General features: G+C 36.3%; 1 pseudogene; it reads left to right on the forward strand.

Annotated features, from left to right (window-relative positions):
• Positions 1-5,077: 5,077 nt before the first annotated feature.
• On the forward strand, positions 5,078-5,650 carry LOC148570153 (uncharacterized; annotated as a pseudogene).
• Positions 5,651-16,625: the final 10,975 nt, after the last annotated feature.

Genomic DNA, 16,625 nt, shown 5'->3' on the forward strand with positions numbered 1-16,625 from the left:
TATAGCTTGGAATGTGAGAGGAGCTGGAAATAAGCTGGCTCGGGTGCATCTGAAACAATTGGTGAAGAATTTTCATCCGTACGTTTTTATCATTTTAGAGACTCATTGTGCTTTCCAAAAGATGGCTGTCTTTTGGAACAGATTAGGTTATACTCCTATTCATATTGAAGAAGCTCAGGGGCATAGTGGAGGTATTTGGGTGCTCTCTGCATGGCCCGGAGTATCTTGCAATGTCGTGGCAGCGAGTTCGCAAGTGGTGTGTGTTGAGTTTTCGAATGGCGGTTTTTCTTGGGTCTGTGCAGCAATTTATGCAAGTCCCGTTCCTAGCAAAAGGGAAGAAGCTTGGAGGGTTTTGACAGATTTTTCTAAAAATTATTCATGTCCTTTATTAGCTATTGGGGATTTTAATGAGATCCTTCTTTCATCTGAGGTTAAAGGTGGGAACTTTGTCTCTCGAAGGGCAGAGCGGTTTGGAGCTCTCCTAGATGAGTGTGGTTTGATTGATTTGGGAGCCCATGGATCTTTGTACACTTGGTTCAGACATATGCAGGGTAATCGGTTCATCTCGAAGAGGCTAGATAGGGCTGTGGCTACTGATACTTGGTATTTTCGTTTTTCGGAAAGCTATGTGGAGAATTTAGCGAGGATGCATTCTGACCACTGTCCCATTATGATACGATGTCAAGGTAATGATAGAAGAGTCGGGGTAAAACCTTTCCGTTTTCAAGTAGCTTGGTCTTATCACCCAAGTTTTTTGTCGGTGGTCAGGGGTGCTTGGGACAAGGGTAGACCCAATCCTATTCGTTGCCTTTCTCAGGTCAGAGATGATGCTTTGGCCTTTAACCGAGATGTCTTTGGGAATATTTTTAAAAGAAAGAGGGAATTGGAGAGGCGTGTGACCAGTATCCAACAGCGAATGGAGAGAGTTGATGCTTTATCCCTCATACAGGAAGAAAGGGAGTTACAGGCTGAATATAGTAATCTGCTTATGCAAGAGGAGTTGTTTTGGTATCAAAAATCCCGAGAGCACTGGGTCAGATTTGGAGATAGAAATACTAAGTTCTTTCATATGCAAACCATTATGCGGAGGAAGCGTAACAAGGTTCAGGGGTTGTTTTTGGAGGATGGAAGATGGAGTACTGATCCGCAAGAACTCGAAGAATGTGCAATTGGATTTTATAGAGATCTTTTTTGTAATGTGGAACAGGTAGAACTTGATGTGATGGGGGATCAGGAATTACCTTCTTTATCTCGTGAGGCTATTGAAAGTCTCATAAGAAATGTTTCTAAAGAAGAGGTTAGGAAGGTGGTTATGGGCATGAACTCTTTTAAGGCCCCAGGTGCCGATGGTTTTCAGGCTTTTTTCTTCAAGGAATATTGGGAAGTGGTTGGTACAGAGGTATGGGAACTTGTTAAGAAGGCTTTCGCTGGGTTTGATCTGGATAGTGCTCTGTTTGACACTTTGGTGGTGCTGATTCCTAAAGTTGATAACCCGTCTCGCATGAAAGAGTTTCGTCCTATCAGCCTCTGTAATGTCATCTACAAGATTATAACTAAGGTGGTTGTGGAGAGGTTACGACCTTTTCTACAAGATATCATTGGTCCTCTGCAGGGAGGGTTTATTCCTGGAAGGGGTGCCCCAGACAATATCATTGTAGCCCAGGAAGTTCTCCATTTTATGAAGAAAACCAAATCAAAGAAAGGTGTTCTTGCTTTTAAAATTGACATAGAAAAGGCTTATGACAGGGTGAGCTGGGAGTTTTTGGAGCAATCTCTCCTAATGTTTGGCTTTCCAGGTACTAATGTTTCTCTTATTATGAAATGTGTAAAGTCTTCCTCCCTTTCTCTAATGTGGAATGGTAACCGGTTGGATGGTTTTCAGCCAAAGAGGGGTTTGAGGCAAGGAGACCCGATGTCTCCTTATTTATTTGTTATTTGTATGGAGAGGTTGAGTTGCCTCATTGCTAGGCAAGTGGAGGTTGGTAGATGGAAACCAGTGACTGTGTCTAGGGGAGGTCCTGTAATCTCCCATCTCCTTTTTGCAGACGACCTTATCCTTTTTTGCAAAGCGAAGAAATCTCAAGTGCTTCATGTTTTGGACACTATGGCCACCTTTTGCAGAGCATCTGGTATGAAGGTGAATTTTAAAAAATCTCGTGCTATCTGTTCTATGAATGTTTCTAGACAACGCAAGGATCTCTTCACTGGTATTTCTTCTATCCGATTTGTTAATTCTCTGGGAAAATACCTTGGTGTCCCCCTTAAGCATGGCAGAGTTACTAAAGCTGATTTTAATGATGTGGTTGATAAGCTTACTAATAGGCTAGCATCTTGGAAAGGTCGCTTCCTTAATAAAGCTGGTCGGATTTGCCTTGCTAAATCAGTTTTATCTTCTATACCTATTTATAGGATGCAAGTAAGCCTTTTTCCATCAGGTGTGTGCTCTAACATTGATAAGTTTACTAGAAGTTTCATTTGGTGTGGTAGTCATAATCACCGTGGTCTTCATTTAGCATCTTGGAGAGTTTTGACGACTCCGAAAAAGTTTGGAGGTCTTGCTTTGCGGGAGTCGCGGTTGGTCAATTTTTCTTTATTAGGAAAGCTAGTTTGGCAAATTTTGATGAATCAAGAGAAACTGTGGGTCAAGATTATGCTTCAAAAATACCTCCAGAATAGAAACCTATTTGCAGTTAAAGCAATGGGTTCTTCATCGTATATATGGAAGTCTATTGTGCACACAGCTTCCGTATTAAAGGAAGGGTTTGTTTGGGAAGTGGGAGCTCTTTCTAAGAATTTCTGGTTTGACTCTTGGTTGCACTCTGGGCCAGTAGGAGCGAGGGTTGAATTTCTTGATATTTGTGAGGCTGCTTTGACCATTGAAGATGTTTATCGTGATGGAGTTTGGCATTTGGAGAGGATTTACTCTTTTATTCCTATGGACTTAAGGGAAGACATTCTTAGTTTAGTACATATTTCGGCTTCTGGTCGTGATTTGGGTTGGAGTTGGGAGCACACTCTTTACTCTGCTAAATAAGGATATTTATAGTTAATTCAGAATAAGGTGAATTGGGATAGGAATATCAATTGGCTTTGGCTTTGGAAGGCGCGGGTCCCTGAAAAGTTGAGGCTCCTAGTGTGGCTTTGCCTTCATGATGCTGTACCAACTCAATATCTGCGTTTTCGGCGACATCTCTCCTCCTCATCCTTATGTACACGTTGCAATCAACTTCCGAAGACAATTCTTCATTGTTTTCGGGATTGTAAAGTGGTGCGATCAGTTTGGGTTTCTCTAGGTTTTTCTGATGTGTGTTTCTTTGGCTCTCACGAGGTGCTTGATTGGTTCAAGCATGGCCTCCTCAATGAAGGTTGTTCCAAATTTGCAGCTATAATATGGTCAATTTGGCAAGACAGAAATATGGGTAATTTTCAGGGAATTTTTGGATCTGCTGGGTCAATTGCATACAAGGCTCGCAGGTGCATGGTGGATTTTGAATATACAACTCAGAATCGAGTGTGTTGCATCCAGGGATTAAAATCTCTGTCTTGGTCTCTGCCAGAACCTGGTGCTTGGAAGTTAAATTGTGATGGGAGTGTGAACTTGGGAGATGATTGTGCTGGTTTTGGATGGGTAATCCGCGATAGCTCCAGTCAATGGGTAATGGGATGCTCAGGAAATTCCTTTGGATCTAGTGTCATCAAGATGGAGTTGTGGAGTATATGGAAAGGTTTGGCTTGGGCTTGGGAGGCGGGTCTTAAGCTTGTTGTCTGTGAGACAGATTGCGCATCAGCTTTTGAGCTAGTGACTAGTTGGCAAGTTCCACTCTGGCATCTTGAAAAAGAAGTGATACAACTGATCTTTGACTTGAAGTTAAGAAGGGATTGGGATATTCGTTTTGAGCTTATCCCGAGAGAAGCTAATGTCGTGGCAGATCGGTTGGCAAAGATGGGATCTGGAGGTAGCGGAGCTGATGAGGTTCACCTTTGGCACCAGCCGCCAGAGGTGGTTTGTCCTCTCTTGCTGTTAAGAACCTGATTTCTTTTCTTTTTCTTTTCTGCTCTTTTATTTTTTCTCTTGGTTGTTCACCAAAAAAGATACTGTAATATTTATCATCTTTTATTTATTTTTTTTAAAAAGGTGATAAGATTTTTTTATCATTCTTCTAAAAGTTATTTATTACAAAGAATTAAAAATGAGTTAATAGTAAAAATCGTTTCTAAAAAATTATTCGATTTTTATTTTTGGTCCCAAAAAAAATAATCAAAGTAATCGCCGAAAGATAACTAACTGCGTTGGTCGAGTTCGTCCTTCCGTCATATCAATGTTAAATATTAAGATATATCCCAAACTTTAGTCACGTTGATACTGAGCAGATAAATTTGTTAAATTAACTCAAATCAATCCCAATGTTAGAATCTAATCTTAAATTCGTCATCATCTCCTATAATTGTCCCTCGTTTAATTTTTCCTAGTAGGGGTGAACGTGGATCGGATCGGATCGGATCGGATATTGTCAAAATTTCAATCCAACCCTCACTAAAATTATCGGATCGGATATCGGATATATCCGCAAAACACAAAAATATTTTTAAAAGCTTATTTTTATTAAAAATATATCAATAATATTCATTTTTTCTATTCTTTTAAATATATTTACTCTTAAAATAATATTAAACATACTTTTCTTAAATAATAAATTAAAATAATATAACATATATGATAATTATTAGTTGAAATAAAACATAAAAAGAGTATTTACTTATTTATTTCTTTATTTTTGAGGATACGCGGATATGTAGATACCAACACAAAATCCGCAATCCGATCCGATTAGTGTGCGGATCTTATCCGATCTGATCCGAAAGCCTTGCAGATCGGATCCATATCCGCAATTTTCGGATCGGATTCGGATAAACACCATGGATATGCGGATCAGATCCGATCCATGAACACCCCTATTTCCTAGGCTAGGGTTTTTCACTTTTTCACCTTCTATATGACAACGTTTCGAGTTTCAACCAACTTTTGTTATTGCTCTTCTTTTTCACTGGCGAAACAAAGAAGAGAAAACGTGTGTGAATGGCTACAGTACCGTTGAACTCTCAACCTCTTCACAGCTTCACTTTATCGTTTCTGAAATAGGGAGGTACCAGCATTGTAAAGAGCCACTACGGAACCACCTCCAGCAACAACAACCACCACCACTGCTTCCGCCGCCCTGTCTTCGATCACAAGCATGACTCTAACTCCGATAACCACCTACCACGTGTCGGATTGCGACCACCAAAGACCAACTGCTACGCTGTTTTCCCTTCCAACCACTACAGCAACAGCCACAAGCCCACAACTAAAACCAAAACAAAACCCACACTCCTCCACTTCATAACCACATCAATAACACCAATAACGAGCATGAGGCCGAGGAGGAGGAGAAGCATAATGACACCGGGGTAGCTGAAGTGGCCGGGACGAAGGAGGCGGTGCAGAAGCCGTGGAGCCTAAGGCCGAGGAAGCATACGGCACTGGCGATTACGGGTAGAACATCGACGAGCGGGAATGGCGAAGGAGTGGAAGCGGCGAATGGTGAAGGAGGGACAGTGCTCGAGGAAGTTCTGGATCAAGCTTTCAAGGAAAGAAATCGAGGATTGGTGATGGGAAGAAATGTTTGAATATTCATTCTGGAGATCAAACGACCTCGTATCACGACTTGGTGAAAAACAACAAAGCTACGTCGTTTTTGGGATTGCTACGCTATCAGTTAATATTTAAAGTCAGCAAATGTTAGCCACATGAGCCACTCAGATGACAAAAGAACGAACTTGACCAACGCAGTTATCTTTCGAGAATTATTTTGATTGATTTTATCTTTTGAGAACCAAAATGAAGATCGGATGATCTTTCAGAGACGATTTTGACTATTAACCCAACTAAAAATTTCTAAAGTTTAAAGGTTCAATTCTAATTATTGAACTTAATACATTAAAAAGATTTTTTTATTTAAATTAATTAAATACAATATTGATTAAAATGTATAAATAGTCAAATATTTATGGTATATGTTACTTGACATATCTCGAATAATGTATTCATAGTAATTGCCTAACTAAAATATGACACGCTTAATATTACACATTTTAGGTGCATCCGGGATATGACATATATGCTAAAAACGAGAACTGAGCACTTGAAATATGTGAGTACTAGTGTTTGTGTCTTAGAAAACGTTAAACAGGCTAAACGCGATGTGGCACGTAACCGAGGCATTAGATTTTAAGATCGGTTTGTCTATCTCTTATTTTAATTAGTTAATTAGTTGACATGTTAGGATATTTTGATTTATTTAGTTTTAGTTGATATGTTAGTATATTTTGTTTTTTTTTTTTCACGGTATCCCCTAATCTGGCAGGCTAAGTTTTAGTTTTAAAAATTTCTAAAGTTTAAAGGTTCAATTCTAATTATTGAACTGAATACATTAAAAAGATTTTTTTATTTAAATTAATTAAATACAATATTGATTAAAATGTATAAATAGTCAAATATTTATGTTATATGTTACTTGACATATCTCGAATAATGTATTCATAGTAATTGCCTAACTAAAATATGACACGCTTAATATTACACATTTTGGGTGCATCTGGGATATGACAAACTGAGCACTTGAAATATGTGAGTACTAGTGTTTGTGTCTCAGAAAACATTAAACAGGCTAAACGCGATGTGGCACGTAACCGAGGCATTAGATTTTAAGATCGGTTTGTCTATCTCTTATTTTAATTAGTTAATTAGTTGACATGTTAGGATATTTTGATTTATTTAGTTTTAGTTGATATGTTAGTATATTTTGATTTTTTTTTTCACGGTATCCCCTAATCTGGCAGGCTAAGGATTAATCCGTCGCGAATCAGAGCTCCATTTTAAGACCATCTCCAGTAGGGAACTCATCCCAGTTCCTGTTTATGGCCCACCTGTCATAAAAAGTAACTCCACATCAACTTTTGCGTCATAAACAGTAAATAGGAACTCAAAACATCTCTCTCTTCTCCATTAGGAGGAACTAACTTTAGTCCCTGTTGTGGTCCCACTTAATTAATTAATTAAAATACTTGTAATTAATGTAATTAATTTTTTTAATAATGTAATTTAAATATTTAAATTTAAAAATAATTCACTATTAAAAGATATCAATATTAAATAAATTCATATATAACAATAATACACAATAGATGAATTCAGGGTTACACTAATTTGTAAAATTACTTAATACAAAGAAAAACATAATTAAACTCTATAGTTGACGACAAGCATTGTGAAATTGCCATATGTGTTCAATTAAGTCCTCCTTCAATTGTCTATGCTGCTGCCTATTTCGAAATTGGGCATTTCTTTGGAGAAATTGATGGTATGGTGCAAAATCTTCCTCTACCAGCTGAGGTTGTGATAAGCCATTTTCAACATCATCATACTCTAAGAAGAGTAGTAGAGAGTGTGAGAATACAAGTGTATCTAAGTGGTATATATAGAGTAAAAAAATATTAATTTATTAATAATAACGGTAACATAGTAACGGCTAGTTTCTAACAGCTATTTGTGCAACGGTTATTTTTACAACGGCTAATTTAATATAATAATATAAATATAAATAATATTTAATATTATATTTGATATAAATAATTAATATAAATTATTAATTAAATAAAAATTAATTATTTAATCTAATTAATTATTATAATTATTAATAAATTAATTATAATTTAACTATTATTTAAATAATTAATATAAATTATTAATTAAATAAAAATATAATTACTTAATATAATTAATTATTATAATTATTATTAAATTAATTATTATTTAATTATTTAATATAATTATTTATTTTAATATAATTATTTATTTAAATAATAACTTGCCAAATGGCAAGTTATTATTTGTTGCTCTCAGTCCCTGTTCAAAGGGACTTTGTCCCATCGGTCCTTGTGCAAGGTCCCCACTCCATTTTGCTCCAACGGTCCCAGTTCCCCTTTTGTCAGAAACAGGGCCTCAACATATGCCCATTGGAGTTGCTCTAACTCCACATCAGCTTTTGCGTCATAAACAGTAAATAGGAACTCAAAGCATCTCTCTCTTCTCCATTAGGAGGAACTAACTTTAATCCTTGTTGTGGTCCCACTTAATTAATTAATTAAAATACTTAAAATAAATGTAATTAATTTTTTTCAATAATATAATTTAAATTTATAAATTTAAAAATAATTCACAGTTAAAAGATATTAATATTAAATAAATTCATATATAACAATAATACACAATATATAATTCGGGATTACACTAATTTGTAAAATTAATTAATATAAAGAAAAATATAATTAAGCTCTATAGTTGACGACAAACATTGTGAAATTGCCATTTGTATTCAATTAAGTCCTCTTTCAATTGTCTATGCTGCTGTCTATTTCGAAATTGGATATTTTTTTGGAGAAATATAAAAATTAAATTTATTTTTTGATGTAAGTAAATTTAATTATTTAATTTAATTAATTATTATAATTAATATAAATTATTAATTAAATAAAAATATAATTACTTAATATAATTAATTATTATAATTATTATTGAATTAATTATTATTTAATTATTTAATATACCTATTTAGTTAATTAACATTATATATAATTATTTATTTTCTAATTAACTTGCCAAATGGCAAGTGTTGATTGTTTCACAGGAGTCCCTGTTCAGAGGGACTCCTCCTCCTTGGAATTCATGTGGGAATTCTCTTCTTTCCCACTCCAACGCATAAGCCTTCTTTCCTTCTGACATAATAGTAATTGGGCTTCAATTTTTACTCCCTTTGGAGATGCTCTAAGGGTTTGCTGCTAGCTAATAGGTTGCTGCATGCACAAGGCAGGATTCGAATCTCTGACACTTACTTAAGCGGACTAGTAAACTGACCACTGGACCAACCCAATTCGGTTCATCATCATCATCATCATCATCATCATCATCATCATCATCATCATTATTATTATTATTATTGGTTCGATATCTGCCGATATGAGTAAATATCGGTATTTTTTGATGAATTTAGAATTGCTATTTTAATTTGAAGGTTGTGGTAGGCTTAGAGAAGGGGGTTTGAATCTATGCCTTCCTTTTTGCTGTTGTTATTACCCTTTTAAACAAACTTTCAATTCAGGTTCTGTTTGAACTTAGCAGCGAAAATTTATGAGACAGTTTATTTTTGTCTCATGAATATCAGAAAACAGAACTCAGCAGAGAAGAGAAAAGCTAACACCAGCATGTATCCTAGTTCGGTTGTCTTGTGCTATGCAACCTACATCCAGTCTTCTCCACAACTATGGAAGAATTTCACTATAGTTAACAGTATTACATACACCAATTTTACAGGATTGATCCAATTCTTTCACACTCAAGTTCTAACCTAACTTGATATTGGCTATGCTAATACCTAACTAATCAGTCTTAGTGCTAACCCAACTAAGAAAGGGATACCTCACAGGTACAAGATACAAGACATAGACATACCTAAAGAAATCTGAAAATAACTCTAGGCTTTTCTCTCAAGTGTATCACTCAGCCTTTTTCCACTCATGGCTTTTACTTGAGCTTTCTCACAATGCCTTTTCTCACAAGAAATTACAGAAAGATAAACATAGAAAAGTACATTACAATCTGTAAAACATGAAGGAGATTGACTTCATCATCAGCCTCTTTACTATGTGCAAAACCAGATTCGCAAACCTCAGATGCAGTTCTTCAGTATTGGCCGAATACTTCTTTGAAAGAAAGCATTATCCAAGTAGAGGAACTTCTTAACAGAACACTGTTCTCACACTCTGGTTTTCTCTCCTTGCCTTCTGAATGAACAGAAAGCTTCTTTTATCTCCTTGCATGTTGCTTGGTTCTTCTTCCAAGGTCAACACCTTGAGCCTTGAGCTTCACCAACCCACAGATTCACTTTTCTCCTTAATCTCCAGATTAGAAACTTTGCTTCTGACTTCCTCATCTTGACCGAAAGCCATAAATCAGCAACCATAACAGTCTTCCAATGGTCAACTTAATCTGAACCCTTGAAAACCAACTTGGTCCCCAAGTCATGTTTAAGACCGTAGATATACAGCAGGGAAGAACAGAAATCTTCTTTCCTTTGTATCCCATTTCGGATAGAGCAGAGAGTTGGGAAGAAGAGATGAGACCGAGTTGCATGTAAGAGGAAATGATTTACCTATAACCTAAGCTTGATTTGGTTTGAATTTTCAGATTTGATTTCTGAGCTTCAAGCTTAATCCTTCTCTCTCTTGCTTCTTTGGTGACTAGCTTAGTGAAGAAGCTCTCTCTCTCTTTCTCTTTCTTACTTTTCTGAAGCTGTGATTTGACTTGGTCAGAGAGGAGGGGAACGTTGCTTTTGTTAAGGCAAGATGGAGGGAATTGAAATTCACTTTGGGCTTGGATCGGATCACTTCTTTTTGCCCGTTTTGATTTCTTTGGCTTTGTTTCTTTTGGGCTTCTGATTTTTGCTTTCAGCCCATCAACCTTGCTAATTGCTTTTTATTCCATTTGGGCTATTGAAATTTGGCCTGCAACAATAAACAATTAGTAATAAGTAAATATAATTAATCAACACTAATTATTTATTTTGCCCAAAAATAATGTTTGTCATCACTAATTAATTTAGTTAATTTCTTAACTCAACAATCTTCCCCTTGATGACAAACATGATTTAAGCAATAATCAAAAAGGAAATAAATTGAGTAAGGTATAGAAACTCCCTTTGATTTTTGTCATTTGCTTTTATGTTGCTCCCCCTTTCCTTTTCAAGATTAGCTCCCCCTGAATTTATGATTTCCTCTTTGTTCCTATTTTTCTTTGTTCTTAAAGAGAGCACAATAAAGAGCTAAAATACATTTATCTTGGCTAAGGGATATCAGATAAGCAAAATCACATAATCAGCCCAACATCAAGCTAATATCATCAGCAAAATGATTCAGCATGTGAAATCAAGTATTAATGCAGCAAAGAATATTCAGCATGCAAACTCAAGTATTAATGCAGCAAAAATCCCAAAAGAAGTAATAGGATCTATATCCTATTGCTATTACTCCCCTTTTGTCATCAAGGGTGGATAATAAGCAAGATCAACAAAAAAACAAAATCTTGCATCCTACAGAAAAGAGTTAGCCCATAGTGCAAAGTACTGACTAAACTACCAAAGGTGCAGCAATATCTAGAGTTATTACAGTCATCCAAAATGAAACAGTTCAAAAGTAGCTAAAGAAACAGAATTCATGAGACAAAAAAAGAGCAGCAGCAACAGTTTTCATTAGACAAATCTTAGGCATCAGAACCGTTCTCCTCCGAAGCATCTTCCTCTTCTACATCAGTGGCAATGTCTTCATCATTTTGAAGGTTATCAATGAAGGTCATGAGCACAGCCACCCTATCCCTTGATTTCTTCAGGAAGTTCTCATGCTTGCTAGCAAGCTTCCTTTGTTCCTTGCTCATGGCAATCATGTGATTTGATTGGGAAACAAATTCTTGAGCGACATCCTTGACCACATTCAGCAAAGTAGATTTCTTCCCAGTGGAAATGGAAGTACCCTCAGTGGAAGGAGGAGGAGAGTCATCTGGAATGAACTCTTCATCATCATCATCTAGAACCACTCTTTCAGATCTAGTTGGTCTTTTTTACTGTTTCACTGAACCACCCCCTTTTAGGTATGAATGTCTGTTTTCGTAATCCTCATTTGACAGATCAACATCAAAATTCTCAAATATGCAAGTTAAAAACATGCCATAAGGTAGTGCTTTATCCTTTACACTTCTAACAGAATCAAACATGTATCTAGCCATCAAGTAGGCAAAAGAGATTTCTGTTTTAGTGATTAGGGCATACAAAACAAGTGTGTCAGTGTAAGAAACCCTTTGATATGAACCACTTTGAGGAATCAAGATGTGGTTGACAATACGGTGCAACTGAGCACGTTCATATCCTAGGGCTTTGTGAGTGGGTGTGATGCCATCAACTAAGGAAACATGTTCACAAATGTGAGCCAAAGCATCATGGTAAGAGATACCAACACCTTCATCCCACTTCACAGATGTATAAGTACACGGCCCAACATCAGTGTACTTCAAGGAATCACTGATAGTTTCATTATTCAAGATAATGTCTCTGCCTTTAACATAAGAATGCACACTTCCTTCATGGTAAGTCATGTTTGCATAAAATTCTTTGACTAACTGAGGATATACAGGTTTTTTGATTTTGAAAAGGTGATTCCAGTCTAAAAACTCCAAATTTTCAACAAAAGAAAAACCTTTCTTTTTCAATTCAGGTAAATCCGCAAGAAAAGAGGGACATAAAGTGCGATATTGAATGACTCCCTCAAAAAAATCGTGGTTCATGGCAGATTTGAAACGATGGGGGTTATAGTCTGAGTAAGATGTCATGTAGTGTGATTTGTGAGCAAAAGGATCAATGTCTGGTTCTCTAACAGATTTGAGAGGGCTATGAGGGTTATCTCTTTGTGAGCGCACAGGAATAGACTTTGACTTAGGTTTTGCTGTCTCAGCAACAGGTTCTTCAACAGCAGGACGCTTACCCTTGGATGAGCCAGGTTTTGAAGAGCTTGGTTTGGATGGCGTTGCCTTAGGTGGTGGCGTCGGCTTGGCAGGGGCAGGGTATCGTGGTGTTGTCTTGGTTCGCGCCATGGGAGCAGTGCGAGGAGGAGTGGTAGGAGGAGATGGTGAAGGTGTGAAGGTTCGGTCTTGGGAGCGAGTGGAGGGCTTAGATGGAAGTTTATACACCTTTTCACGAGGAGGCTTGTGTGCTATGGTTTTCTTCCTCATTTGGTGGTTATTTGGTTTAAGAAAAAATAATGAGGGTAGTGGTGAGAACCGAAGGGATAGAGAAGGAGTTATGGAGGGAAAAGATGGAGTGTTGGTAATCGTACCCAAAAGTGAATTTCCAAAACCATGCAACTGCATCATATTTTGAAAAGACTTGACCTCATTCAAAAAAGATTTTATTTGATTTTAAAATAAAACAGAAAATTAATTTTAAATTTTGAAAGTCAACAAAATTAAAATGAAACCCCTTTTGGATCAAAACAAAAAAAAAATAAATTAGCTTGAAAACCTTTTTGGGCCAAAAAAAATTTTAAATAAAACTTAAGCACTTAAATTATCAAAAAATCAAGTAAACAATAATGTAACATTCATATTGGGCCCAGATGAGGTTTGGATTTAAGTGAAACATTTAGGACTGCCCAGATCTGATTTGAGGTTAGTCCAGATCAACTTTTCACTTGAAGTAAGCCCAGTACGCGCTGACTTGAAGGAAACGTTCATCACCTGCCCAGAATTGTCTCATACTTGACCAAACATTCAATGACTTCCCAAGGAAGCAACATAAGCCTGAAGTACTCCTTCTATCAACTCTATCACCAGCAAAATCTGCATCACGATAACCAACTGCAGAAAAATCATCAATCTTAGGATACCAAAGACCAAAATTGGATGTGCCATGAATATATCTAATGATCCTTTTAACTGCAAAAAGATGAGACTCTTTAGGTTTGGATTGGAACCTAGAACACAATCCAACACTTTGCACTATATCAGGCCTAGAGGAAGTTAAATACATAAGAGAGCCAATCATTCCTCTGTACCTAGTCTCATCAACATCTTTCTCAGTTTCTCCCTTATCTAATTTAGAACTAGGATGCATGGGAGTTCCCATGGGTTTGGCATTTTCCATACCAAATTTCTTAACTAATTACTTGGCATACTTTTCTTGATGAATGAAAATACCTTTTTCAGTTTGTTTAATTTGCAGCCCAAGGAAGAAATTAAGTTCACCCATCATACTCATGTCAAATTCACTTGTCATGAGTTTTCCAAATTCAGAACAAAGGGATTCATTGGCTGATCCAAAAATAATGTCATCAACATATATTTGGACTAGAATAAAAGAATCATTAGAGTTCTTGATGAATAGAGTTGTGTCAGTGGTGCCTCTTTGAAAACCATTTTTCAAAAGAAAAGAACTAAGTCTCTCATACCAAGCTCTAGGAGCTTGTCTTAAACCATAGAGAGCTTTAGATAATTTGAAAACATGATCAAAATGCTCTTTATTTTCAAAACCAGGAGGCTGCTCCACATACACTTCTCTATCTATCACTCCATTCAAAAATGCACATTTTACATCCATTTGATATAATTTAAAACCACAATGTGCAGCATAAGCTAAGAGAAGTCTTATGGCTTCCATTCGGGCAACAGGGGCAAAGGATTCATCAAAGTCTATTCCTTCTTCTTGGTCATATCCTTGTGCCACAAGCCTTGCCTTGTTTCTTGCAATGCTGCCATCTTCTCCCAACTTGTTTCGAAATATCCACTTGGTGCCGGTCACTTTCTTTCCACTTGGCCTTGGAACCAAAGTCCACACTTTGTTCTTTTCAAACTCAAGAAGCTCATCCTCCATAGCTTTAACCCAAGAAGGGTCACTGAGTGCTTCCTTGACATTTTGAGGCTCAATTTGTGAAAGAAGGGCAATGTTTGATCCTTCATTTGCCTTTCTAGTGGAAGACCTTATTTGCACTCCATGAGAGACGTCTCCAATGACAAATTCCTCAGGATAATTCTTCAAGAATCTCCATTCACGAGGTCTAGTGGACTTGGATGCAGATTGAGATACCAAGGGATTCTGGGTGCTGCTGGCTTCAGGATTTCCTTCAGATTCATGAGACAAAATGGAATTGTCTCTCGAATTTTCAGCAGTTGTAGTTTCTGGTTCAGTTTGACCAGAATGTCCTTTCTCTTGATTTTGCACAGTTGCAACTTCCTTTTGAGCTTGATTTCCTGCATCACAATCTTCTAAAATGCTTTGTACCAAGTTAGTATCACAGAATGTAACATGTATGGACTCTTCAATAATTCTAGCATCTTAATGATAAACCTTATATGCTTTACTAGTTGTGGAATATCCTACAAACAAACACTCATAAGTCTTTGGATCAAATTTTTCCAAATTTTCTTTGTTATTTAAAACAAAACATTTGCATCCAAAGATGTGCAAGTAATCTAAGTTTGGCGGGTAGCCTTTCCAAAGTTCATAAGGAGTTTTCTTCAAAAATTTCCTTATGATTGTTCTATTTAAAATGTGGCAAGCTGTGTTTACCGCTTCAGCCCAAAGGAATTTTGGAACATTACTCTCACAAAGCATAGCTCTTGTCATCTCTTGTATGCTTCTATTTCTTCTTTCCACAACACCATTTTGTTGTGGTGTTCTTGGACAAGAGAAGTTGTGAGATATTCCAAATTTCTCACAAAAGGATTCAAACAAATTATTTTCAAATTCAGTTTCATAATCACTCCTTATAGAAGAGATTTTCAAATCCTTTTCATTTTGAATTTTCTTGCAAAAAGGTTCAAAGGCCGAAAAGGCTTCATTTTTGTGTGCAAGAAATAAAACCCAACCAAACCTAGTGTAGTCATCCACAATTACTAAACCATAATGTTTACCACCTAGGCTTTGAGTTCTTGTTGGACCAAATAAATCAATGTGTAGCAACTCAAGTGGTCTTTTAGTAGAGATGTCTTTCTTTGGTTTAAATGAACATTTTATTTGTTTTCCCATTTGGCAAGCATCACAAGTGATGTCTTTGTCAAACTTTATCAAAGGAAGACCTCTTACTAATTCTTTCTTAACAAGTTTGTTTATTTGAAACATACTTGCATGACCCAATCTCTTGTGCCATAACCACTTTTCAGATTCTTTAGAGTGAAGACAAGCTACATTTTGATCTTTTAGTTCATCAAGAGTAAGTCCATACATATTATTAAAACGCTTGGCAACAAACATCACTTCACTTGTTTTTTCATTAACAACACAGCATTCAAATCTTTTGAAAATCACTAAATATCCTAAATCACACAGCTGACTTATACTCAAAAGATTGTGCTTCAAACCACATACCAAAATTACATCATCAATGAAAGTAGATTGCTCATTACCTACTTTTCTAATAGCAATGATTTTACCTTTACCATCATCTCCAAAGGTCACAAAACCTCCATCATACTTGTTTAGTTTGATGAAGTAGGTTGACCTTCCAGTCATGTGCCTTGAACATCCACTATCCATGTACCACATGTCCTCTTTGTTCTTGGATGCTAGGCAAATCTGCATGATGAGTTTCAAGTAGCCTTAGGTATCCAAATTAATTTGGATCCTTTGAAGTTAATCCATCTTGGTTGCCCAAGTGCATTGAAATCACAAACAACATTGTAGACTTTGTTTCCTACAACTCTCTTTTCAATGAAGCATTGTTCATATGAGTGACCAACTTTCTTGCAATTAACACAATAATTTTCTGATGTATGTCGCTGAAACTTAGGTGAGTTAAATTGCTTGAAGTGATTAAATAGTTGAAATTTTTTGGTTTTTTGGAGGAGACGCATTTCCTTTAACAAACTGATTTTTGTTATAATTGTTCCTCTTTGCAAAAATGTTTTCACCAGAATTTTTAAAACTCTTTGGATTTTTCGAAAATGAGGTTTTGTTATAGAAAAATGGTTTCTTGAAAGTAGCCTCATTTTT

Source organism: Arachis ipaensis, chromosome B3 (assembly GCF_059453495.1).
Source record: "Arachis ipaensis isolate K30076 ecotype BB chromosome B3, ASM5945349v1, whole genome shotgun sequence".
NCBI lineage: Eukaryota > Viridiplantae > Streptophyta > Magnoliopsida > Fabales > Fabaceae > Arachis > Arachis ipaensis.